General features: G+C 48.4%; 1 protein-coding gene across 9 annotated transcripts in view; it reads left to right on the top strand.

The window, feature by feature from the left end:
- auts2a (activator of transcription and developmental regulator AUTS2 a) overlaps nucleotides 1-27,676 on the top strand; it is a 1,321,624-nt gene that overhangs the window by 1,130,263 nt on the left and 163,685 nt on the right. The gene's annotated exons all lie outside the window — the stretch shown is intronic.

The raw sequence follows: 27,676 nt of genomic DNA, 5'->3' as shown, positions 1-27,676 counted from the left end.
AGAGCTGCCTATTATAAGTGTACAGCTGAAAACTGATCCCATGCTGGCGGATGTACACAAGAGAGAGGAGGGGGGGCCAAGGAAAGGCCATTTGTACAGGTAGGAGTGGAACCACTGGAGGGTAATCCCACGGAGCAGGGCAATGGAGGAGAGAGGCTGGAAAACTATAGCATGGTCAGCTGTTTCAAATACTGCAGAGAAGTCAAGAGGAATAGTGCATCACGATTGCAATCACAGAAAAAGTCATTTAAAACTTTGGCGAGAGTAGGCTTGGTGTTTGAGGCGGGTAGAAACTGGACTTAAAGAAATCGAACAGAGAGTTTTGGGTAAACCTCACCTGAAAAGAAATCAAGCAAGTTAAATATCTCTATAACCCTCAATCTTGCTTCTTAATAGATATTAATTCAGCTCCTATTTAAAGATGTCAGTTGACCCTCAAATCAGTGACCTTTTCTGGGAGTTTGTTCCACATATTGAGTATCCTTTGGGGGAGTCTAGAACCAGGGGTCACAGTCTCAGAATAAGGGGTCGGCCATTTAGGACTGAAATGAGGAGAAATTTCTTCACTCAGAGGGTGGTGAGTGTTTGGAATTCTCCACCCCAGAGGGCTGTGGAGGCTCAGTCGTTGAGTATATTCAAGACGGGGATCGATAGATTTTTGGATATTAAGGGATATGGGGATAGTGCAGGAAAGTGGAGTTGAGGTAGCAGATCAGCCATGATCTTATTGAATGGCGGAGCAGGCTCAAGGGGCCTACTCCTGCTCCTATTTCTTATGTAACCTTGCTTAAGACTTGAGAATGTTTAGCTTAATTCCTCTGGTACTGTGTTCATTGTCCAGGATAAGTCCTATTTACGTCCACTTCATCTGTACCTTTTATTGCGGAAGACCTGTATCATATCCCCATTCGGTCATCTTTTCTCCAGTGAAAATAACTGTAGCCTTTGTTCATAACTTAGTCCCCTAAGGCCGAGAATCATCCTGCTCATTCTTCTCCGAATCCTTTCTAATGCAACAAAACCCTTTTTGAGTTAGGATGACCAAACCTGCACACGGTTCTCCAGGATTGGCCTCAACATTCATCTGTACAATGTCATTGTGAATAGTTCTGACTTGTAGCTCAATGCCCTGCAGAGGCATGGCTTAATAATTGTTTCACACTGACCAGATGCTTTCAGAGGCTGAGAATTGATCACTTACAAATCCTTTTTATTTTTGGCATCTGCCAGTGGAGACTTCAAAATAGGACCCTTTTGGGTTAAAGACTACCTTACATTTATTATCCACTTTGAAATCCACCTGCTATATTTCAGCCCTTCCATGTAATTAATCCTTATCTGCCTACTGAGCTTTTGGGGGCTCACAGGTTGAGTATCTGTCTGCAGTCTGGGCATTACAGGGCTGATTCCTATCTGATTTAAGTGCATACTCGGTTACAATATCCTGTTGACTTGATACTGCAAGGGTTGTTGTCAGTCAGTTTTTTTGTGATCATTGAGGTAGGTAATGCAGGATGACTTTGAGAAGCTAGTTAGACTCCTTCAGTGCTGTGTTGAGACAGCTCTGTTCATCCCAATCAACTTTAGCAGATGCCCTGAGACATTTCAGAATCAAACAAAGTTGATCGATGTAACTTGAATCTAAATTGAAGTTAAATAAATCTCAATCCAAATAAATAACATGGATCAACTTAAAAAATTCTAGGCAAGTATTGAGTCTTTTATCATTTTAATAATGTCCAGAACTTGACAGTCTTAACTCGTGCAACCATAATTTTAGCAAAAATGCTAGTGGGTGTAGACTGAGCTCTGCAAACTGTTGAGCATTGCGTTTTAATAAAGGACCCATTAGCCGCCAGCATTTCCAAAGTGAGCTACAAGCATGGAGGTTTACTTCACATTCTAGCTGAATAAACGGCTCTGTGGGAACAAAGGAGGACCTAGAGGATTAAAAAGAAGCATAGTCTTAAGAAAGTTGCCAGCTAATCCATTTAAGCACAATGTTGGTACTGTTGATTAATTCCTCTTGCTGGTTCAGAAGCCAGTAATTGCAGTTGATAACAGTTTAATGGATCTGAGTGTTAACAAACAATGCCATTAATAGAATGGTGTTCTCCTGACAAAGTAGGAGTAGATGAACACTACTTTCAAATTAAAATTTATTCTGAATTCTACAGTATTGCACATTAACTCAGGATGAGTATAGCACTGATCAACATTTTAATAGCTAATAGAATCTGTTTTACAACTTTGAGCATTTTGGGGTAAACGAGTTACAATTTGGCAGTGTGCTGTTTTGACTTTAGGCATCAACCAATTGTGTGCTTCTATGACATGTTACCAGCCATACCTGGATGATCTTACTATGGTCCAAATAGTCTAATTCATTTTAGAATTATATATAGATTTGAATTTTGGTGACTGTCAATCAAAATAAGTTACCTTCTTAGAACTTTATTGTTTGAAGCTAAACGATGAGCTGTTTAAAAGAATACTTTCATTTAAGAACAGAACTTGGTCTTTGGACAGAATAATCTTTTTCCTTTCCCTGCTCCCACATCTTCTAGATCTTGCCCATTATGAGCAAACAGTTCTGCTTCTGTAAGTTAAGCTGCAGTAAATCCAAGATCTACGGTGGTCTTGTTTTCTCTCTTGTGCAAACTGTATAGCTGTAGACTACCTAATAAAGTTTTATTTTGTTCAGTCTGTTGCATTCTACAGGTTATTTGTCCAAAAAGGAAATGGCTTGAGACCAATTTGCAGCTATGTGGGATGTTTTGGATCAACAACAAGAACTTGCATTTATATAGCACCTTTAACACAGTAAAATGTCCCAAGGCGCATCACAGGAGCATTATCAAACAAAATTTGACATCCAGCCACCAAAGAAGATATTAGGACAAATGATCAAAAGCTTGGGCAAAGCGGTAGTTTTAAAGGAGCATCATAAAGGAGGTAGAGAGGCGGGGAGGTTTAGGGAGGGAATTCCAGAGCTTGGAGCCTAGGCAACTGAAGGCACGGCCGCCAATGGTGGAGCGATTTAAAAAAAAAAAATGGGGATGCACAAGAGGCCAGAATTGGATGAGCGCAGAGATCTCTAAGGCTTGGAGGAGGCTACAGAGATAGGGAGGGGCGAGGCCATGGATGGATTTGAAAACAAGGATGAGAATTATAATGAGCACAGAGCTGATGGGTGAACAGGACTTGGTGCGAGTTAGGATACGGGTAGCAGAGTTTTGGATGAGCTCAAGTTTATGTAGGTTGGAAGATTCGATGCTGGCCAGGAGAGCATTGGAATAATCAAGTCTCGTGGTAACAAAGGCATGAGTGAGGGTTTCAGCAGCAGCTGAGCTGAGGCAGGGGCAGAGTCATGCGATGTTATGGAGGTGGAAGTAGGCGGTCTTGGTGATTGAGTGGATTTGTGGTCAGAAGCTCAGCTCAGTGTCAAATACAACACCAAGGTTGCAAACAGTCTGTTTCAACCCAAGACAGTTGCCAGAGTAAGGGATGGAGTCAGTGGCTAGGGAATGGAGTTTGTGGCAGGGACCGAAGACAATGGCTTCGGTCTTCCCAATATTTAGTTGGAGGAAATGTCTGCTCATCCAGTACTGGATGTCGGACAAGCAGTCTGACAAATCGGAGACAGTGGAGGGGTCGAGAGAGGTGGTGATGAGGTAGAGCTGGGTGTCATCAGCGTACATGTGGAACCTGACGTTGCTTTTACTGATGATGTCACTAAGGGGCAGCATGTAGATGAGAAATAAGAGGAGACCAATGTTGGGGGACTCCAGAGGTAATGGTGTGGGAACGGGAAGAGGAGCCAATGCAGGTAATTCTCTGGCTATGACTGGATAGATAAGAATGGAACCAGGCGAGGGCAGTCCCATTCAGTTGGATGACAGAATAGAAGTGCTGGAGGAGGATAGTGTGGTCAACCATGTCAAAGGCTGCAGACAGGTCAAGATCAATATTAATAGTCGCTGTCTGACAGGAACGATGGCCAAGGAGAGAGAGCAAAAGTAGAAAACTGAATTTCTAATGAGCAAGTAGATTGTCTTTTTCTGGACAATTGTATTTGCTCAAGTGCTTATATTGAGAGATTTGCTCTGCCTTTTAGTCCCAACTCCAATATGGTCAGTCACTAGAAAGTATTGAAAAAGTCTTGAGATATTAACTGTGGCCAAAGATGGGCAGACAATCAAGTTACTGCATAAAATAATCTGATAATACCAGGCTGAATTCAAGTAGCTGAATTTAATGAGGGCCATTTATTTATGTGATGCATTTCTGTTGCTTGAGATCTTCCATGAACAAAAATAAAGGCCCAGAAATTCCGATCGCAGGCCTCCCACGGGCGGAAGGCTGCGATCTGGAAAAATCTGCGCCAAGACCGGAGGGCTCCCGGGAGGCGCAGAGTTCCGATGCTGGGCCTCTCCAAACTGTCTGTGCACAGGGCCCACGTATCCCGGGGGCGCAGGCGGTTTGCAGCATCCCTGGGATCACGTGGGCCATGGGGAGCCAATCAGAGAAGGGAATCTCCCTTCATACACTTGATGGGAAGACCTGTCAAATATACGAATGGAGATCACCCCCAAAACATAGTAAAACTTTAAATACATTTTTAAAATGACTTTAAATTACATAAATTAACTATTTTAAACAAAAATTTTAAATTTTTGAAAAAATAATTGAAGTTTTTAATGGGGCTAAAAATAAACTTACCTTTCTTTAAAGTATTTTTAAATGATAAATCCGTGGAAATTTTAAAAACTTTTTTTAAGCTCTTATCCTGGTAAAAGCAGGCGTAAGGCGCTAGAATTGTAAGTGTTTTCTGCGGGCGGAGGGTCTCCAAAAAGCGGAACTATCCGCCCGCAGAGGCCCTGCTCTAGGGCAGCCGGAGGATCTGTCAAGAGCTTTCTTGACAGATCGGAAATGCCGGTTTCCAGCGCATGCGCAGTGCATGCCTAAAACCAGCATTTCCGATGTCCCTACGGGTGAGTACACAGCGCGTACACACCCGTAGGGATCGGAATTTCTGCACCAAAGTATTTTAATACTGAAGTTGTCTAGAGGTTCTGACCTCCCAAAAAGTAAGTTGTATGCCTCAGACCTCCTGAAGTTTGTCATTTCTGAATTTCTGCATTAGCTTTTGCTGATGCAATGAAGTAGGAAACTACCTTCTATACTGCACTGTATTTGTGTTTATATTGCGCAGTAGGGATGAGTGAACAAGGCTTGGTTCCAAATTTCTACTCTGTTCAGTTCAAATGTCTCGCATCCATCCAAGCTTAATTTAGATCAAAGCCATTCAAATTCTACAGCCATTTGCTGTGTCACAGCCAATGGTCCAGGTAAATCTGGCTTGGCTCCAATGACTAACTTGCTTATCATTTGAATAGGTTAAAGAACAGAGAAATCTGCCAAATTTGAAACCGAATCCAGCCCAAGCAAATTGGGTTCAGTTGAAGAAGCTTTGCCTTCTTGGCTCAGTTCCAGTCTCTGCCCTGCAATAAATCATTATGTTCTTTATATTGCGAAGTAACAGGAGGATCGTTTTTGCTTGTTTTGTTGGAATGCAAATACGTCTGATGTGCAAAGACAGGGAATAATTTGGAATTCCTGAAGGCTGCTGGAAACAATACGGGCAGGTTGCAAATCTATTTACCAATAACAGCACAACTCATGGCTTTAAAGAGGTGCACTAGTTACCATCCAGAGGCATTTAGGGCAACTGCTGGAAAAATAGCTAAGCCTGTTTCGGGAAAGTCCGCTATATCACATTTGTTTACTACCGGTGCTCACAAGCTTTGCAGTGGATGAGGAAGAAGGGAAAAATAATACTCTTTTTTTTTTTGTACAGCGTGGCTAATGCAAATTTCAAGGTAATTTATCGACCTGATTGGACTATATGGTAAAGAGTATGGGGTAGATTTCCACAGAAATGAAAATGGGTGATTTCTGTAATGGGCAGCCGATCTGTAACATTAGTTTTATGGCCGGCGCCAAGTTTAAAATCTACCCCTAGATCAACTACTGTATAATCTGGGCCTTTATTTACAAAATGTACTTCAAAACAATCTATGTGCAATTGTTTAAATTGATATGATTTTGAGGTCATATTCATTGTGCAGAGTGTCATGACTACACAGAGAATTATTCACAGCCATGTGACTGATATATTTCATTTAAACAGTCACTCTGGATTAGTCCTAGGTCCACTAAAAAATATTCCACACTCCTGTTGTGCTATAAGCTGTGCAACAGTATTCAAAAGGCTTAAATCATAAATGCGTTGGAAGGGATATACTTTTGGGAGAACAGATAGGACTCAATAACCACACGCTGTGTCACAACTAGCTATGTAGATTATGAACTGTACCAGCTACCATGGCCCTGAAACAGCTGTCTCCCACAGAGTGCACTGCTTTAGAGATCATGTCATGGGAGGTCTATACAGAATAATAGAATCTTACAGCACAGAAGGAGGCCATTAGGCCCATCGTGGCTGTGCCAGCTTTTTGAAAGAAGTACGAATTAGTCCCACTCCCTTGCTCTTTCCCCATAGACCTGCAATTTTTCCCTTTTCTAGTACATATCCAATTCTCTTTTGAAAGCTACCATTGAATCTGCTTCCACCAAACTTTCAGGCAGTGAGCTCCAGATCATAACAACTCGCTGAGTAAAAAAAATAAAAATTCTCCCCATCTCCCCCCTGGCTTTTTTTTTTGCCAATTATCATAAATCTGTGTCCTCTGGTTACCAATCCTCCTGTCAGTGGAAACGGTTTCTCCCTATCTACTCTATCAAAATTCCTCATAATTTTAAACACCTATTAACAAGTTTGAAAAAAACCTTCATTTGAACCGTTACACTCTCAGAAAACATTTTTAGATTGAATGGTATCATTGCTGTGGCTATTTAACTGTCATTACCATTAATGTACTGGTTGTTCTTTGTGTCAAATGATCAGGTCTCTGAGTGCTGCTGCAGCTATTCAGAGCAACGGCGCGCCGCGCCTTCGCTCTAGTTATTTGGTCCTCTTCCAGGTCTTTTCAGATCCCTAACTTGACAGTCAAATCATTTCTGTCCCACTCCGCAATATCATTCATTCGATTCCTAATGATGTGCAGCTTGCCACTAACAGAAGCATTCTTGCAACTAACCCATTTCACACTATCTTCACGCTTTAAGCGAGGCGATAATGAACTCAAAAGCAGAACTGTGCCTTTTTTTCTCTCTCTCTCTTCGGTTCAGCTTCACACCCAATACTGAAGGGGTTGTGCAGGCGGGGGGGGGGGGGGGGGGCGGGGGTGGTTGTGCTTCCGTAGAGTAAACACATCTTTACACCTGTGGCTTGGCCACTGGAGCCGCAGACACGGCAGTTTAGTTTAGATTCATAGCTAGGTGTGATTCACGCTGGATCAATTTGTCATCCTACTAAATGAAAACTAATTACTTCCTTGGGAAAAATTTCTTTGGAATTTTAGCTAGTTATTGGCAGCCTCCGTGGAGACGATGCAGCAGAATCTGATGCGGGCTGGAATGCTAAAGCAAGATTGGCTATGGAAAAAAAAGCCTTCCTTCTCAAACCTCCTTTGGTAATTTAATCAGAATCTTATTTCATCTTTCGTGTATAGTTCCTGGGAGATCTATAATGTAAATAAATAAGATCTGCTTTATTTTCTAACCTCAAATCTAATCCTGTAGATAAAAGCTTACTTTTTCTTTATTGCAATTAAAAAGTGTTCTGTAACAGATGAGGTAAATTATATAAAAAATAATGCAACGCTCTCTCTAAAAAGACTGTCTTAAACACACATGAAATAATCAACAAATCATTCCTTGGCCAGGCTCTCTTGTTTTTAGCTTTCTATTTTTGCAGATGGTTATAGCCCTAACAGCAAGGTCACAATCCCAGCAGACCGCTCATCTATTGTTTACTTCTGTGTACTTGCTCATACCCATTTCTCAGAGAGTTCCCGGTTCAGCAACACCTCAATTTTAAAATTCTGATCATTGTGTTCAAATCACTCCATGGCCTCACCCCTTCCTATCTCTCTAACCTCCCCCAGCCTTACAACCCTCTGAGATCTCTGCGCTCCTCCAGTTCTGGCCTCTTGTGTATCCCCGAACTTCATCGCTCCACCATTGGCAGCCGTGCCTTCAGCTGCCGAGGCCCTAAGCGCTGGAATTCCTTCCCTAAACCTCTCTACCTCTCTCCTCTTTTAAGTTGCTCCTTAAAACCTACCTCTTTGACCAAGCGTTTGGTCACCTGTCCTAATATTTCTTTATGTGGCTTGTGTCAAATGTTGTCTGTTAACCCTCCTGTGAAGCGCCTTGGGACACTTTACTACGTTAAAGTCGTTATATAAATCCAAGTTGTTGCTTTTGTTTATGTTCATGTGAAAATTTCCCCCCTTTTATCAGTCCTCTTGCCGGTGAACATTGATCTTGCCATCACCAAATTTTCCATTTGAGAAGTAAGTTAGTGCTGAGGCGGCCCAGAAGTTAAGGCGATGGGTTACTAATCCATTGTGCTAATGGAGACAAGGTACCAAATCCCAGCTTGGTCAGTAAGGCAGTGCTTGATATTTTAATTGTAAGATTACACTCATACTCTTGTGGAGATGTCAGTAGTTCATCAAATTCCGTATTAAAACTTTTTGTTTTGAGAAGCGTCATAAAGAAAAAGGAAAGAAAGACTTGCATTTCTATAGCGGCTTTCACGACATCCGGACAGCCCAAAGCGCTTTACAGCCAATAAAGTACTTTTTGAGGTGTAGTCACTGTTGTAATGTAGGAAACGCGGCAGCCAATTTGCGCACAGCTAGCTCCCACAAACAGCAATGTGAAATTGACCAGATAATCTGTTTTTAGGTGTTGGGTTGAGTGATAAATATTGGCCAGGACACCGGGGAGAACGCCCCTGCTCTTCTTCGAGATCTTTTCTGCAGGGATGGGGGTTGAGACGTCACTTAAACAGTGATTGGAGTAGTGTATTTTATAAACCTACAGTGGAATCCTGTTATAAGCAGCAAGTTGAGATGGAAACTAGTAGTGACCAGACTTGCATACATACTGGAATCACAGTCCGACTGACAAAGCTTTTGTTGAACTTTTAAAATATAGGAAAATTGTGGCAAACCATATTTTGAGCAGATCATGAAAATAATTCATTTAAATCCTGGAACTAGGTCACAGCAAAATTAATTTTTCTGTCCAAGCATTTTGCATGTAAAAGGATTTCCCTATAAGTATTAAGTAGACACGATTTTGATACATTTCTGATGATTTTTGAATTGTTTCAGGAGAGCAGAGGTCGCCCCCTTTCAAGAATACCTTTTCTGCTAAGCTTGAAGAAATGGTGCTAATGATGGTTAAAATAAACCCTGGTGTTTACAAAACTTTGCTCTCTTACCATTGCTAAATTGGTTTTAAGTGCTCGATGTAAAATGTTTGCTCTTGCATCTGAATCCTTCCATGGAATCTGTTGTCCCTTTAGTGTCTGCCATTTCATTACTCAGGAAGTGGTGCTTGAGTGAAAGAGGAGTAAGGGCCTATCTATCTGTCAGATATCCTGATAACATGCTGTAGGGGGCTTTCAAAGTCCTGCTTTTCACTGTAAAGGCATTAACCCACTGATAGCAATCTTGTCTGAGTGTGGCTGATACCTACCATCAGCCACAAGTGATAGGTGATCTTATCATTGTCTCAACTCCCCTTTGTGCTTTTTATTTAAAGTCACCGTTTTCTTGTTCACTTCCATTGTAAGCTACATTTGAAAAATCAAAATCTCCAGTGCACCTCTCAATCTTTTGAAGACTACAGCCTTTTTTTGGGGATATTTAAAGCGAGATGTTTGGTTGTATTTTTCCACATACTCTTAGTATCTATGAGCAACCTATACTACAATCTGTGATTGTATCTGCTGCAGTGCAATATTAACCAGCATCATTTGATTAATTGCATTCAATTCAGGATGACTTGAAACATTTACAAAGGCACTGCAATCTGTGATGAAACCTTTCCCTTACCATAGTGTATTTACATGAATTGCCAGTAAGAGACAAAAATCCCTCACTTTTAAATTCATATTTGAAGATCATATTGGTCCAGTTTTACTTCTGTCGCCATCTGTGAGACTCCCAGCCCAGCCACTTTGTTTACAATGGAAATTTCTTGTTTGCAATCAAGAACCTGTTGACGTTGGGTCAGGAGGGGGTGAGATGTTAACTCTAACCGAAGAACAAATAGCTCTGTATGGTACTGTACTGCAAATCAACCATAAATTTGATGATGAACGCTAACTTATATATCTATATATATAAACGGATCGTTCTTTCTGTCTGTCTGTCTATCTGTCTGTCCTTCTGTCTGTCCTCGGGTGTGCGTCTGTCTGGCTATGCGCTCGAAAGTTACAGAGCGTACCTACGCATGCGTTACGTCGAAAGAAAGCTCACCGTTCCAAAACGATGGTAAGCGTATATATGTTTCGGCCGGACAAAAATTGCGCCCGCGGTATCCGAAAAACCTTCAACATTCCGCTCATTAGCATCTCATTATCCGCTCATTAGCGATAGAGTGACCTCGAGGTCGACCAATCGTACGCCGGGTTGCTGGCGCGTGCGGCTGGGCCCTCCTACGGTCGAGTGACGGGACGATTGACCAATCCTACGCTTCGGTCACCTGACGGTCGACCAATCGGTGCGTGTGCGGGCGGGCCTTATCGTTCTGAACCGAGGTGAGTCGCCGCCATCTTGATTCTAAACTTTTCATTTCTTTTTCCCGCTTTCTGTGTGTTTCTTTTCAAATCTACATTTCCAGCAAAAAAAAAGTTGCTTTTAAAACACAAATTGTTTTTTAAAAAAAGTTAATTAATTTGTAAATCTTTTCTCCTACCTTTCACTGTTTTTCCAGGCCCGGGGCCTAGGCTTCTCCAACTGCCAGCAGTGCAACTCTAGACCCAGGCTCCCGGCCTAGATAGAGACAAACACTGGCAGAGGGCAGAGGGTGTGCTGCCTCAGCTCCATTCCCGGGGTCAGTAGGTGGGGAGGCTTCATAAGCAACTGGGGTAGGTCGCAAGCCCCGAATAATAATCTGAAGATCCTGTGTTTGCAGCTGAGGAAATTTCTTCTGCAGACAGCCCCAGGTTAACGGCAGCCATCTTTGTCAAGGAGGGCGAAAAGTTTCAGTGCGACGCCATTTTGATTCAGTGTGTAACAGAGTGCATGCGCGGCCATCTTAGGACAGGAACATAGAGTGGGTGGGGCTTCTGTGCTCCAAATCTGTGTCTGTGACAGACAATCGACTGTGTAGCTGTGCAAGGTCTGTCGCTATAGCAACAGCTTTAGCTACAGAGCTTCAGGGCCACACCTGAGTGTTTAGAAGCTGTTACTAAGCAACAGTGTTTGTTGTTAAATACAGAGATAAGAATCTCCGTATCTCTCAACATTAACTCTGAAGAGTGGGTGCCGGATAGCACAAAGTTTCCTGTACTTTAAGTTTATCTCCCCCCTCCCTTTCCACCCCCACACCCCCCTCCCCCCCCCTTCCACCCCTCCCGTTCACCCCCTTCCCACCCCTCCTTCCCCTAATCCCCACACCCCCTTCCCCTTCCCCCCACCCCTCCCCTCCCCCTTCCCCCTCCTCTTCCCCCCCTCCCTCCCCTCCCCTTCCCTCCCCCTTCCCCCTCCTCTCCCTTCCCCTCCCTCCACTCCCCTCCCCTCCTCTCCTTCCCCCCTCCCTCCCCATTCCCTCCCTCCCTCCTCCCTCCCCTTCCCCCCCACCCTCCCCCTCCTCCCTCCCCCTCCATCGCCCTTCCCTCCTGCCTCCCCCTCCTCCCTCCCCCTCATCTCCCCCTCCTCCCCTTCCCCCCTTCCCCTTCCCCCACTTCCCCTTTCCCCACTCCCCCCTCCCTCCCCACTCCTCCCCCCTCCACCTCCCCATCCACTCAACCCCCCTCCCCCCCCCAGTCGCGCGCTCTCTTCCCCCCCAGTCGCGCTCTCTCTTCCCCCCCAGTCGCGCTCTCTCTTCCCCCCCAAGTCGCGCTCTCTCTTCCCCCCAGTCTCGCTCTCTCTTCCCCCCAGTCGCGCTCTCTCTTCCCCCCAGTCGCGCTCTCTCTTCCCCCCAGTCGCGCTCTCTCTTCCCCCCAGTCGCGCTCTCTCTTCCCCCCAGTCGCGCTCTCTCTTCCCCCCAGTCGCGCTCTCTCTTCCCCCCAGTCGCGCTCTCTCTTCCCCCCAGTCGCGCTCTCTCTTCCCCCCAGTCGCGCTCTCTCTTCCCCCCAGTCGCGCTCTCTCTTCCCCCCAGTCGCGCTCTCTCTTCCCCCCAGTCGCGCTCTCTCTTCCCCCCAGTCGCGCTCTCTCTTCCCCCCAGTCGCGCTCTCTCTTCCCCCCAGTCGCGCTCTCTCTTCCCCCCAGTCGCGCTCTCTCTTCCCCCCAGTCGCGCCCTCTCTTCCCCCCAGTCGCGCCCTCTCTTCCCCCCAGTCGCGCCCTCTCTTCCCCCCAGTCGCGCCCTCTCTTCCCCCCAGTCGCGCCCTCTCTTCCCCCCAGTCGCGCCCTCTCTTCCCCCCAGTCGCGCCCTCTCTTCCCCCCAGTCGCGCCCTCTCTTCCCCCCAGTCGCGCCCTCTCTTCCCCCCAGTCGCGCCCTCTCTTCCCCCCAGTCGCGCCCTCTCTTCCCCCCAGTCGCGCCCTCTCTTCCCCCCAGTCGCGCCCTCTCTTCCCCCCAGTCGCGCCCTCTCTTCCCCCCAGTCGCGCCCTCTCTTCCCCCCAGTCGCGCCCTCTCTTCCCCCCAGTCGCGCCCTCTCTTCCCCCCAGTCGCGCCCTCTCTTCCCCCCAGTCGCGCCCTCTCTTCCCCCCAGTCGCGCCCTCTCTTCCCCCCAGTCGCGCCCTCTCTTCCCCCCAGTCGCGCCCTCTCTTCCCCCCAGTCGCGCCCTCTCTTCCCCCCAGTCGCGCCCTCTCTTCCCCCCAGTCGCGCCCTCTCTTCCCCCCAGTCGCGCCCTCTCTTCCCCCCAGTCGCGCCCTCTCTTCCCCCCAGTCGCGCCCTCTCTTCCCCCCAGTCGCGCCCTCTCTTCCCCCCAGTCGCGCTCTCTCTTCCCCCCAGTCGCGCTCTCTCTTCCCCCCAGTCGCGCTCTCTCTTCCCCCCAGTCGCGCTCTCTCTTCCCCCCAGTCGCGCTCTCTCTTCCCCCCAGTCGCGCTCTCTCTTCCCCCCAGTCGCGCTCTCTCTTCCCCCCAGTCGCGCTCTCTCTTCCCCCCAGTCGCGCTCTCTCTTCCCCCCAGTCGCGCTCTCTCTTCCCCCCAGTCGCGCTCTCTCTTCCCCCCAGTCGCGCGCTCTCTTCCCCCCAGTCGCGCGCTCTCTTCCCCCCAGTCGCGCGCTCTCTTCCCCCCAGTCGCGCTCTCTCTTCCCCCCAGTCGCGCTCTCTCTTCCCCCCCAGTCGCGCTCTCTCTTCCCCCCCAGTCGCGCTCTCTCTTCCCCCCCAGTCGCGCTCTCTCTTCCCCCCCAGTCGCGCTCTCTCTTCCCCCCCAGTCGCGCTCTCTCTTCCCCCCCAGTCGCGCTCTCTCTTCCCCCCCAGTCGCGCTCTCTCTTCCCCCCCAGTCGCGCTCTCTCTTCCCCCCCAGTCGCGCTCTCTCTTCCCCCCCAGTCGCGCTCTCTCTTCCCCCCCAGTCGCGCTCTCTCTTCCCCCCCAGTCGCGCTCTCTCTTCCCCCCAGTCGCGCTCTCTCTTCCCCCCAGTCGCGCTCTCTCTTCCCCCCAGTCGCGCTCTCTCTTCCCCCCAGTCGCGCTCTCTCTTCCCCCCAGTCGCGCTCTCTCTTCCCCCCAGTCGCGCTCTCTCTTCCCCCCAGTCGCGCTCTCTCTTCCCCCCAGTCGCGCTCTCTCTTCCCCCCAGTCGCGCTCTCTCTTCCCCCCAGTCGCGCTCTCTCTTCCCCCCAGTCGCGCTCTCTCTTCCCCCCAGTCGCGCTCTCTCTTCCCCCCAGTCGCGCTCTCTCTTCCCCCCCAGTCGCGCTCTCTCTTCCCCCCAGTCGCGCTCTCTCTTCCCCCCAGTCGCGCTCTCTCTTCCCCCCCAGTCGCGCTCTCTCTTCCCCCCCAGTCGCGCTCTCTCTTCCCCCCCAGTCGCGCTCTCTCTTCCCCCCCAGTCGCGCTCTCTCTTCCCCCCCAGTCGCGCTGTCTCTTCCCCCCCAGTCGCGCTCTCTCTTCCCCCCAGTCGCGCTCTCTCTTCCCCCCAGTCGCGCTCTCTCTTCCCCCCCAGTCGCGCTCTCTCTTCCCCCCCAGTCGCGCTCTCTCTTCCCCCCAGTCGCGCTCTCTCTTCCCCCCCAGTCGCGCTCGCTCTTCCCCCCAGTCGCGCTCGCTCTTCCCCCCAGTCGCGCTCGCTCTTCCCCCCAGTCGCGCTCGCTCTTCCCCCCAGTCGCGCTCGCTCTTCCCCCCAGTCGCGCTCGCTCTTCCCCCCAGTCGCGCTCGCTCTTCCCCCCAGTCGCGCTCGCTCTTCCCCCCAGTCGCGCTCGCTCTTCCCCCCAGTCGCGCTCGCTCTTCCCCCCAGTCGCGCTCGCTCTTCCCCCCAGTCGCGCTCGCTCTTCCCCCCAGTCGCGCTCGCTCTTCCCCCCAGTCGCGCTCGCTCTTCCCCCCAGTCGCGCTCGCTCTTCCCCCCAGTCGCGCTCGCTCTTCCCCCCAGTCGCGCTCGCTCTTCCCCCCAGTCGCGCTCGCTCTTCCCCCCAGTCGCGCTCGCTCTTCCCCCCAGTCGCGCTCGCTCTTCCCCCCAGTCGCGCTCGCTCTTCCCCCCAGTCGCGCTCGCTCTTCCCCCCAGTCGCGCTCGCTCTTCCCCCCAGTCGCGCTCGCTCTTCCCCCCAGTCGCGCTCGCTCTTCCCCCCAGTCGCGCTCGCTCTTCCCCCCAGTCGCGCTCGCTCTTCCCCCCAGTCGCGCTCGCTCTTCCCCCCAGTCGCGCTCGCTCTTCCCCCCCAGTCGCGCTCGCTCTTCCCCCCCAGTCGCGCTCGCTCTTCCCCCCAGTCGCGCTCGCTCTTCCCCCCAGTCGCGCTCGCTCTTCCCCCCAGTCGCGCTCGCTCTTCCCCCCAGTCGCGCTCGCTCTTCCCCCCAGTCGCGCTCGCTCTTCCCCCCAGTCGCGCTCGCTCTGCCCCCCAGTCGCGCTCGCTCTGCCCCCCAGCCGCGCTCGCTCTTCCCCCCAGTCGCGCTCGCTCTTCCCCCCAGTCGCGCTCGCTCTTCCCCCCAGTCGCGCTCGCTCTTCCCCCCAGTCGCGCTCGCTCTTCCCCCCAGTCGCGCTCGCTCTTCCCCCCAGTCGCGCTCGCTCTTCCCCCCAGTCGCGCTCGCTCTTCCCCCAGTCGCGCTCGCTCTTCCCCCCAGTCGCGCTCGCTCTTCCCCCCAGTCGCGCTCGCTCTTCCCCCCAGTCGCGCTCGCTCTTCCCCCAGTCGCGCTCGCTCTTCCCCCCAGTCGCGCTCGCTCTTCCCCCCCAGTCGCGCTCGCTCTTCCCCCCAGTCGCGCTCGCTCTTCCCCCCAGTCGCGCTCGCTCTTCCCCCCAGTCGCGCTCGCTCTTCCCCCCAGTCGCGCTCGCTCTTCCCCCCAGTCGCGCTCGCTCTTCCCCCCAGTCGCGCTCGCTCTTCCCCCCAGTCGCGCTCGCTCTTCCCCCCAGTCGCGCTCGCTCTTCCCCCCAGTCGCGCTCGCTCTTCCCCCCAGTCGCGCTCGCTCTTCCCCCCAGTCGCGCTCGCTCTTCCCCCCAGTCGCGCTCGCTCTTCCCCCCAGTCGCGCTCGCTCTTCCCCCCAGTCGCGCTCGCTCTTCCCCCCCAGTCGCGCTCGCTCTTCCCCCCCAGTCGCGCTCGCTCTTCCCCCCAGTCGCGCTCGCTCTTCCCCCCAGTCGCGCTCGCTCTTCCCCCCAGTCGCGCTCGCTCTTCCCCCCAGTCGCGCGCTCTCTTCCCCCCCGTCGCGCGCTCTCTTCCCCCCCAGTCGCGCGCTCTCTTCCCCCCAGTCGCGCGCTCTCTTCCCCCCAGTCGCGCGCTCTCTTCCCCCCAGTCGCGCGCTCTCTTCCCCCCAGTCGCGCGCTCTCTTCCCCCCAGTCGCGCGCTCTCTTCCCCCCCAGTCGCGCGCTCTCTTCCCCCCAGTCGCGCGCTCTCTTCCCCCCAGTCGCGCGCTCTCTTCCCCCCAGTCGCGCTCTCTCTTCCCCCCCAGTCGCGCTCTCTCTTCCCCCCCAGTCGCGCTCTCTCTTCCCCCCCAGTCGCGCTCTCTCTTCCCCCCCAGTCGCGCTCTCTCTTCCAACAACAACATGCCCTCAAAAGACCCTCGGCACCGCCGGGCACTTCAGCTAGTAGTTATATAAAGCAAGCAGGCTGGCTGCCTGTGGTTAGATGTGTGCTCATTAAGGCCAATGTAGTCAGTTTAACAGTGTTGCTTTGTAATGGTGAAAGGATCAAGTCTCCAAGTTAAACACAAGAAATTGTCTGTTTTTACAAAATTCTTACAGGAGCTATTTTCTTTCAACACTGCTAAATTGAATAAACACCATGTGACTCCATAGTTCAAATAATGTAATCTCAGCAACAAGATTCTAAAATAGTAAAGGTCGATGACATTTTGTTTATACATTCATGATTCCGGTTCTGGCTGATAGCGAGCTTCGGATCAAGCCTAATGATAAAGGAATAGATTGAGGACACACTAGTGCACTGAAGGATCAGCTCAGTGTAGTATGTGTTTTCCTGATTAACGCTCCTTCTCTTAAGCATAGTCATTTTGGCCATGTACTAGACAGAAAAAAACCAAAATACACCAACAGTTGAATCATCCATAAAGAGAAGGGTGTCAAATTTCCACTAATTACATCAGCACAATCCAGGAGGAATTGGCCGAAGCAGCGCACAAGATTGGGGAAAATAAGACTTTTCTTCATTGTGTTGCAGTGTTCATTGAGTCTTGAGTTGCAGCTTTTATTCTGCACATTTCCTAAATCTCTTCTGATGAGCCATCAACAGGCAAACCCTGTTTATAATAAACTACATCTTGAGAAAGATCCTCTTGAAAAAGATCCTATCATAACCAACTTTTTCCCCAATGAAGGCTCTGCCGAGGCTAAAATAGAAATTCAGGACCTCACTAAGATGAATTCCTGATGAAGAACTATTTTGCCTGTTCATATTTTGCAGTGAACTATTGGTAGTGCCAGGGTGACAACAAAAGCTACACAAACTCTAGTGACATAGTAGACAATGGGGGAAAAATTCAGTTGGTTTGCGCCTCCCGTTAGCGCGTTAAGAGGGCGCTAATGGGGCGCAAAGCAACTAGCGCCCGGGCGTGGCGATGTTTGCGCCGCTCGTGAAGTAAACTAGACATTTTGCGGCGGCGCTAAACACTACCGCCACGATCACCTGCGTCGGCATATCGTGACGTCAGTCGCGTGCGCAACGCCCCGGACCGGATATTGAGTGGTGCCCCCTGCCTTACCGCCTGCCGCTAGCAACGACAGGTTGAGGGGAGCGTTTTGCAGTCAGAAAGGGACTGGGGGAGCGTTATTTAAAGGCGACCGCTTCCTGCCTTTTTTTGTTGGTGAGATTTTTGCACCACGCATTCTGAGAGAGAGAGAGAGACTTCCGGAGAGATTCAACGCTGTGTGAAGGAGTTTTGGGTACTGAGCAGCACTTTGCAGGTTCATTTTGATTTGCCCTTCCTTGTATCGATTTAGAAGAGACTGTGGGGGCTGCACTCTGAGCTCTTTCCCTGGGTCTCTCTATTGTTCTTTCCAGCAGATTTGATGTACAGGTCTCTCCAGGCTGAAATTCAAGGCTGCAATGAACAGGATGTGGATGGAGAGCAAAATCAACCCTTCCAATTTAAGATAAAAACAGAAAATGCTGGAGAAATTCAGCAGGTTCAGCAGCATCTGTGAAGAGAGAAACAAAGTTAACGTTTCAGGTCGATGACATTTCATCAGAACTCCCCTTTAAGAACTGGCCGGCGCCAGTGTGTCTGTGTTCCATTGCTGACTGACATCACATGAGCTTCGCCAGCGCTCTGAGGTAGCGCCTCGCTCCTCGGCCTTTGCGCCTTAAGACAGGTGTGAAGCGCCTGATTTAGCGCTCCAATTACCTCCGGGGCGATAAAAGCCAAGTTTGCCGTCGGAGGCAATAATTAGCGGCAGGCGCTAAACTTTGCGTACGGCCGATAATGGCGCCCCAAACGAGGCGATACTGAATTTTTCCCCCAGTGTGTAACATGCCCAGAGGAGAACAATAATCCACCCGAATACACATCCTACATAAAATAGTTTTGTGTGAGATTGGGTAAGATATTGGAATTGATTGCATGTGACACGAGCAAGATGCATGAGAATTACTGTGGCAAAGTGATGGACTCGGATAGCTGGGATGAGAATCTCCTGTTATTGATGGGAAGATAAATTTAGGCAGTCATGGTCAGCTCTGTTTTCAGTGAATAAAGGGCCACTGCATAAAACTACCCAAAATGAGTCACTAAATGGCCAGCATCACTCAAAAGAGCTATAAGGTGAGACAGCACGAAATAATGGGTTAGTGCCTTGTTACAGCAGGTTAAGTTTGAGAATGAATTGCAGGGATGATTCTTTGATCCAACAGTTCCAGGAGGGTTACATGGTACAGCCATATCTGTCCTGTATGCTCTGTGAATGGAATTTCCCACTGGAAATGTAGGATCAACACTCGTGAGTTGAAGGATGTGTGCACCATTGTATCCGAGCCTTACTTTTTCTCACGATATTTATTTCTGTACTCCATTTTTTATTCCATTAAGCCCATTCTGTAGTTCATCTGGGAGAGTGGCCAAATAATCTGCTCAAAATCCTTTACCTGTGATGCTCTTAATTGCCCCTGACCTGGAGAATACTTAATTCTGTTTTTCATTATTAACCTGTTAAAAAAATTAATGAGGTATTCCAGCATGTTGGTGCACCGAGCTATTGCACCACTCACTGGTACAAGGTGAATTGATGGGCAGAATTTCTCATATGATGAATTCCAGACCTCAGCTAAACTATTGGGCAGGATGTTAAGTGGCGGTGAGTGGGTTCTCGATAGGGAGAGGGGGAATTAACTTCAGCCATGAGAACTGGACCATTTATTAGCCAGCTACAAAGGCTTTTAATGTTTGCATATCGAGCACGAGAAAAGGCCATCAGGCACGTACATTTTTGCCCAATCCTTTGGCTAATTCCTTCCTCTATACCAATCCTCCCTTCCCTCTACTTGATAGAAGAGTTGAGTAAAAAGAGATGTAGCCAATTCAGGAGTCCTATTTTAAAAGAGTCATAGAGTTATACAGCACAGAAAGAGGCCCTTCGGCCCATCCTGTCTTCGCCAGCCATCAAGCCCTGTCTATTCTAATCCCATTTTCCAGCACTTGGTCCGTAACCTTGTATGCTATGGCGTTTCAAGTGCTCATCTAAATGCTTCTTGAGTGTTGTGAGGGTTCCTACCTCTACCATCCTTTCAGGCAGTGAGTTCCAGATTCCAACCACCCTCTGGGTGAAAAAGTTTTTCCTCAAATCCCCTCTAAACCTCCTGCCCCTTACCTTGAAACTATGCCCCCTGGCTATTGACCCCTCTACTAAGGGGAAAAGTTCCTTTCTATCTACCCTATCTATGTCCCTCATAATTTTGTACACCTCAATCAGGTCTTCTCCAATCCCTCGTGGGTGATCAGGCAAGATCCAAGAGGCCCCAGGCCCATTCATTATTTTCCAGCGTGATTTACTCTCTTTTTCCATACACTGTGATGACTCAATTTTTTCCAGAACTCCATCTATCACTTTCTTGAATGACTATCAGTCTACACAATCTCCTCTGAAATCCTGTTCCACAGATTGCTCAGCCTGTCAGGAAGGTGAAACTTCTGGACATCCAACCTCGCTCACAAAAGTAGGATCTAGGATAGTGTAGAAGGAAAAGTCCAAGAGAAAAAGATTTGCAATAAGGGGACCAGATCCTCATCTTGACTGGCATGTATACACAGGTGCTGACGAGAAGGAACATTTTTCCATCTGGATCAGGTTGTATTGCGGAGCAAGAAGATAATGGCCAGCAAAGAATCCCTTCCTACATCACTCCAGTGAACTTGTTGCAAGATCAGCAAAGAATAGTATGGAGGGTTATGATAGAGATTTCAATGGGATGGTGCAACCTGCCTAATTAATGAGTAGAATGGATTAGATGATGAGGTGGAACCTTGGCGAGGAGGATGTAATTTTAAGTGGGATCATCATAAAAATGCATAGATACCATAATACTGTCAGCGAGGTAGTCCATTTAAATGGAGGAACATCTAAAGTCTGTCTCTTTATTTAACCAGTTTTCAGTGGTGGATGCACCTCTGCAGCAATTTAAATAGAGCGGACTCTCAATTCTCAGTCCGAGAGAGTCTCATTAAAATGGTTTCTGTTGTGTATGTACCTTTAAGAGAGAACTGCTTTTATACTGTACTACCGGCAGTGACCACACCTGTATATAAAGCCGTAGCAGGCTTCTGTACTTTCAGTTCCAGCATACCCTCTGTTCAGTAAACACCCGTTATTACCGTTCTCCTGCAGTCCGTGTGTTATTGATACGCAGACACTACACTGGCGACGAGCAGGTTCGAACTCACCTGCAGTACTGCATCACCTCACGGAGATCCATCCCTGAAAAGAAGCTTCTTGGAGGTTGAAGTCAGTGCAACAGGCGTCGACCGCGGGCAACCGCCCAGTGATCCATCGGAGTTCAGAGAATCGCAGGGGAGGCTGTGGAGGGCAGGGCTTGGCTCCCCAGTCAAGGTGTTCCAGCAAATCGTGCTGGTAGCAGGTAGTGCGCTGACCCTTTCCGGACTGCGGCGGGCTTGAGCTCGATTGAGCGGCTCTGCAAGGGGGCCGTGCAGCGTCGTCGGGAAGGAAAAGAGAGAGAGAGGGTGGAGCGCACAGGGCGCGGTCGGTGCTCAAGAGCCGGGCAGCGTTAGAGAAAATAAAAAGAGGGGAAGGAAAAGAGACGCGCAGTGGACAGCGTCGAAGAAGAATAAAACTAAGGAATTTAACTAACAAAAGAGAGACGCGCCGAAGCAGCGGGGTGCCGCCATTACTATTTAGAATGCTAGGAGCAGCATTGGCAGCAAGGGGAAGAAGGAAAAGCGCGGGAGGCGCCATTTTAATCCATTGGGGAAGAAGGAAAAGCGCGGGAGGCGCCATTTTAAACCACCCAAGATGCCGAAGAGTGGCAGTATCACTGCTTTCGACAACGAAATAAAAGACTGGACCACGTATGTGGAAAGAATTGAAGTGTACTACAAGGCAAATGAGGTGGCCGATGAAAAGGCGTCAGTATTATTAAATTTGATGGGCACGAGAACGTACGGCCTATTGCGGAATTTAATTACCCCAGCTAAACCAATGGAGAAAAGCTTTGAAGAGATTGTCAATATCTTACAGGAACATCTAAACCCTACACCGCTGCTGATAGCAGAAAGATTCAAGTTCCATAAAAGAAACCAGCACAAAGATGAGAGTAATGCTGACTATCTTACGGAACTACGCAAGTTATCGAAGCACTGCCAGTTCGGAGCAGGACTGGCAGATACCTTAAGGGATAAGTTTGTCTGCGGGCTCCAGAGTGAAGGAACCCAGAAACGACTACTTTCGGAAAAGGACCTTACGCTAGAAAAGGCTTTCAGCATGGCAGTATCCTACGAAGCAGCAGCACGGGGAGCTGCGGAAATACAACAGAAACCACAAGAATATAGCACCAACGAAATGGCATATGGAGCAGAAAAGTGCTATCGCTGCAGCAGAACAACCCATGACCAGAAGGACTGCTGGTTTAAGGACAAAGTATGCAGGCAATGTGGAAAAGTGGGACACATAGCAAGAGTCTGCAGGTCGGGAAAGAAAACCAACACTAAAAGAACTACTAAGGAAAAGTACAAGAAAGTAAAAAAAATGACAGACAGTAGTTCGGAAGATCAGGAGAGTGATAATGACTCCGGGAGCAGGAGACTAAGTTGTCTAAAGTTACACAACGTGATCGCAAAGGAGGATCACCGAACCATTTGGGTCACCCTCATGATAGCAGGGTCCCAAGTAAAGATGGAATTGGACACAGGATCAGCCCTAACTGTCATGAATCGACGAGACTATGAGCGGCTATTCTCACACATACCCTTGAAGGACACGTCCATTGTATTGAAGACATATACGGGGCAAAAAGTCTACCCCAGAGGAAAAATAAGGGTGCCCGTTAAATACAACGGCAAGGAAACACAGAAAATGTATCTATATATACTACAAGATGGAGGACCACCATTATTGGGATGTGAATGAATCCGAAAAATACAATTGGATTGGCATTCCATTCAGGCGCTAACTGTGGCTGACAAAAAGGATGACGACGTCACACCTGGACGACTGTCAAAAATTCTAACTGACGCGAAAGAGGTGTTCCAACAAGGACTTGGGACTCTAAAAGGAGTAACGGCAACGATAAAAATTGAAGATAACGCAAACCCAAATTTTTTTAAGGCCAGACCAGTACCGTACACGATCCGCCCAGCCGTCGAAGCAGGGCTGGAGAGTCTGGAGCATTCGGGTGTGCTGTCCAAGGTGGACTGGAGCGAGTGGGCCACACCCATCGTTCCTGTAATGAAGAAATCATTGAGCAGCACGCCTGGGGAGCCGAAGAAGGTTCACACCTGTGGGGACTTCAAGGTAACTGTGAACCCAGTCCTGCACACAGTACAATATCCACTTCCATGGATAGAAGATATTTTCGACTCACTATCTGGAGGGAAACGCTTTACGAAGATTGATCTGGCCCAAGCGTATCTACAAATGGAGGTAGAAGAAGCATCTAGAAAATACCTCACGATAAACACTCACAGAGGTCTTTACCAGTACAACCGACTGGTATTCGGGGTAGCATCAGCTCCGGCTATTTGGCAGAGGGCGATGGAACAAGTCCTGCAAGGGATCCCGGGGACTCGGTGTTATTTGGATGACATCCTGGTTACAGGCGAAAATGACAGTGAACACCTTGCCAACCTGGAGCAGGTGCTCACTAGATTACAAGAATATGGGCTACGAGCCAACCGCCCCAAATGCGAGTTTTTCAGGAAACAAATCTCGTATTGTGGCCACATGATTGATGAGGAGGGGTTACATAAGTCCCCAGACAAGATTGAGGCAGTAGTCAAGGCTCCAGCACCGGAAAATGTGTCACAACTGAGGTCGTTCCTCGGGTTGGTGAACTACTACCATAAGTTCTTGCCAAATTTGTCTACAATTCTGCACCCACTGAACGCCCTGCTGCAAACTGGAGTAGCATGGAAATGGAGTGATGAGTGTAAGTGTGCCTTTCAGAAATGTAAATGCCTAATCACTTCAAAAGAAGTATTGGCCCACTACAATCCAACACTACCGATTCGGTTGGCATCTGATGCGTCTCCCTACGGCATTGGAGTGGTGCTGTCACACAAATTCCTTGACGGTTCAGAGGCCAATAGCCTTTGCATCACGCTCGTTAACCTCAGCTGAGTGTAACTACGCCCAGATTGACAGGGAGGCCCTCAGCCTGGTGTGGGGGGGGGGGTTGAAGAAGTTCAATCACTATCTGCACGGGCAGAAATTCACCCTACTGACTGATCACCAGCCTCTTGTCTCCATTTTTAACCCAAAGAAGGGCGTTCCGGTGATGACGGCGCAACGGCTGCAAAGATGGTCCCTTTTTCTAGGGGCACATCAATACGACATAGAGTACAAGGGTACGAAACAGCATGGAAACGCTGATGGGCTGTCGCGCCTACCGTTGCCTACGGTGGAGGAAGCACCTGCAGTGGACCCTGTTGAGATATTCCATTCGACCAGAGTCGAATGTCTACCTGTTACAAACTCAAGTATAGAGAAGGAAACCCGAAATGACCCGACACACTCTCGGGTCTATGATTTGACGGTGAAGGGATGGCCAGCACATGGCGACTCACTGTTGCCAGCATTCTCACCAAGGAGAGAACAGCTGTCAGTGTGCCGGGGGACCTTGATGTGTGGATCCCGAGTAGTAATTCCACCCAAGTTAAGAGATAGAGTGCTCAATGAGCTTCATGAGGGTCATCTGGGAGGGGTAAAAATGAAGAGCCTAGCCAGGGCGTTTGTGTGGTGGCCGGGAATCGATAAAGAAATCGAGGATATGACCAAGAGATGCACAGGATGCCAGAAAGTCCAAAACGCTCCACCACAGGCCCCACTGCACCCATGGGAGTGGCCCTCATCTCCATGGCAACGGGTACACATTGATTTTGCTGGTCCATTTATGGACTCAATGTTTTTAATCGCCATGGATGCACATTCGAAATGGCCAGAGGTCATCAATATGTCCTCCACCACCACGGAGAAAACTATTGCAGTCCTACAGACCATCTTCACCAGGAATGGCTTGCCAGAACAGATTTGCTCCGACAATGGACCACAGTTTGTGTCCGAGGATTTCCGGAGGTTTTTGAGGAATAATGGGGTAAAACATTACACATCTGCCCCATATCATCCAGCCACAAATGGATTGGCTGAGAGGTTTGTTCAGACCTTTAAAAAGGCCATAAAGGCAATGCATAATGACGACATACCACTACAACACAAGGTGGATAATTTCTTGTTTGCTTACCGGAATGCGACACATGCAGTCACCAACCAAGCTCCAGCCATAATGTTCTTCAACCGAAGGTTAAGATGTCGCCTGGATTTGCTCAAACCAAACATAAGACGAGATGTTGAGGATAAGCAATTCCAGCACATAAATGAGAAGCCAACCAGGAGCTTCAAGATGGGGCAACCAGTCTTGGCCCGCGACTACCGAACAGAAAAATGGCAGCCAGGAACGATATGCACACAGCAGGGACCACTAATGTACACAGTGGACATTGGAGAGAGCATCGTGAGACGCCATGCTGACCAGATTCTAGAGTCACAGGAACAAGTCAAACCCATACCACGAGCATGCGCACCTGGTGATGAACCCGAAGTACAGATTGCGTCTACCTCAGAATCAGTGGTATTGGAAGCTGATGAACCAACCAATGACAATGAGCCAGAATTGACTCCGCCGCAAGAACAGGATACTCGAGAAAGGCGCTATCCAGACAGGATCAGGAAGCCTCCTCAAAGACTGAATTTATAAATGATTACTTCAGTTGATGTATATAGTACAGAGAAAATTGTAATTGTAATTAGTTATTATTTAATTGTTAAATTAATGTTATGTACTGTTTATCTAAAAGGGGAGGAATTGTTGTGTATGTACCTTTTAATAGAGAACTGCTTTTATACTGTAGTACCGGCAGTGACCACACCTGTATATAAAGCCATAGCAGGCTTCTGTACTTTCAGTTCCAGCATACCCTCTGTTCAGTAAACACCTGTTATTACCGTTCTCCTGCAGTCTCTTTGTTATTGATATGCGGACACTACAGTTTTTGTACACCCATACTAGGGTAGGAATGAAACGTAAACTCAGACTGGTTTAGGGTAAGAGTAGAAGGGAAAATCAAATTGGGGTTGGGTTTGCAGCATGCTAGCAGGCGCAGAAACGGTGAGGTTAGAAGAAAGACGATTGATACAAATTTGCTGAGACCCCATACATCACATTCTGGGAAAAGGCATTGAAGGTAAAGTCAGAAGGGGAAAGCATTATTAATGAATATTTTGTGTTTTAAACTGGTACTAATTAGAATTAGCGAGCTAGTCACTGTGCATGTCAGATAACTGTTTCAACTTCACTCTTGGGATAGTTTAAATATAGATTGGTTTGAAATGAAGATGGCAGCTTTGATGGCTCAATCAGTTCACCAGTGTAACTGTGGGCTACGAATTAAGGCAGATTCATTGATCTGAATTGCTCTCGTGTGCTCGAAGGTGGTTACTAATTGCAACAGGTAAATGCATCAGATCGAAGAAAGATATAATAAATAATTAGGAAGGGTTCTGGAAAAAAATGCCGAGAAATGAGCAGCAATCTAAGCTGGGAATTATCAACTGATGAAACCACCTACCGAGGCCATCTCTGTTGCCCTAAATTGCTTTTAAAATTCTTAATTTCCCAAAGCAAATAGCTTCTGCACCGAAGGATGATGGCAGGGATTAGACATGCATCCAGTTGACATTTACTGTGGGTGTCTTTTCAGAATGAAATTGCCGACCTTTGAGCTGCGAAGAATGAGGGGGTGTTAAGATCTTAAAGTGACTGCATCTCAGCACTGTTCAACATTGAAAGACAGGCTGCCTAACATTTTTGCCAACATTTGTCTTCTAAATTGTACGATGTAAAATATTTATAAAACACACGTGTGGAAGTGAATTTAAAAGGCATATTAAAGTCGCGGCTTAAATTATTTATGCTCTGTAAATATAAAAACAGTGAAATGAATGGAAGCTGGAGACAGTTGGTGGTGCTGGATTGTCTGTGTATTGGTGGGGTTGTGGGGCTGTGAATCCGATATGTGTGCTCCCACCTGCAGATTTTTTTTTTTGGTGTGGGCAGATTTTTTTTTTTGGTGTGGGCTTGATGCACTGTGGTCAAGGACAGGCAGCGGTTTGGTCGTTTGGAGTGAGTGTTCGACCTTGGCGCTGGCTGGGAGTGCAAAGTAGGAGACTCGCATCCTGATCCAGGTGGAATGCAATCTCTGCGGTGGCGTCAGTGTAAATTGGGCTGTCGACGATTAACCTAACCACAACCGGGGAAGTGTCGGATATTGTGTTTTGTGTTGAGTGGGATTACAAGTACAAGTTCCTGTTTCCAATATGCTATATTGCATGTCAATTTCAAGTCAATTTTCTTCTTGCACAGGGGCTGTTTTTTGTATCTTTTTCCACTTTGGTACCATTTATGTTTCTTTTAGTATATATGTTATATGCTGAAGGCAAGACAGTTTTTCAAAAGGGAAGTGGAAAATCTTGCAAGGTATTCTCTATATGGCTATTTAAATTTACTTACAAACATTATCACTTGATTTTTGTTTTTAAAGTCAATTGGTTTTATTGAATGGAGAATCACCCTGTCAATGACATCATGGCAGAGCTCTGTGTGTTCTGGATGCATTTCACTCAATACAAAGGGGATTGAGATTTCACACTGGCCTTGGGAGCCAATGTGGAGCATCCCCCACCCCCCAAATCCGAGTAAAAGTATGCGAACAGCAGAAACACCACATTATCTCAGATCATGTAATAGCAAAAGTAAAGACCGCCTATAAATTATATATGTGTTTTGTGCCCATTTTATGACCAATAAATAAAGCTTTGTTTCATAGAATCATAGAAAGTTACAGCACGGAAGGAGGCCATTCGGCCCATCGTGTCTGCGCCGGCCGACAAAAAGCTATCCAGCCTAATCCCACTTTCCAGCTCTTGGTCCGTAGCCTTGTAGGTTACGGCACTTCAAGTGCACATCCAAGCACTTTTTAAATGTGGTGAGGGTTTCTGCCTCTACCACCCTTTCAGGCAGTGAGATCCAGACCCCAACCACCCTCTGGGTGAAGAAATTTCCCCTCAAATCCCCTCTAAACCACCTACCAATTACTTTAAATCTATATAAATTGTTGACCCCCTGCTAAGGGAAATAGGTTCTTCCTGTCGACTCTATCTAGGCCCCTCAATTTTATACACCTCAATAAGATCTCGCCTCAGCCTCCTCTGTTCCAAGGAAAACAAACCCC

Source organism: Somniosus microcephalus, chromosome 22, assembly GCF_052327205.1.
Source record: "Somniosus microcephalus isolate GS21.2 chromosome 22, FLI_Smic_1.0, whole genome shotgun sequence".
NCBI lineage: Eukaryota > Metazoa > Chordata > Chondrichthyes > Squaliformes > Somniosidae > Somniosus > Somniosus microcephalus.
This window is presented reverse-complemented; position numbering and strand designations above follow the sequence as displayed.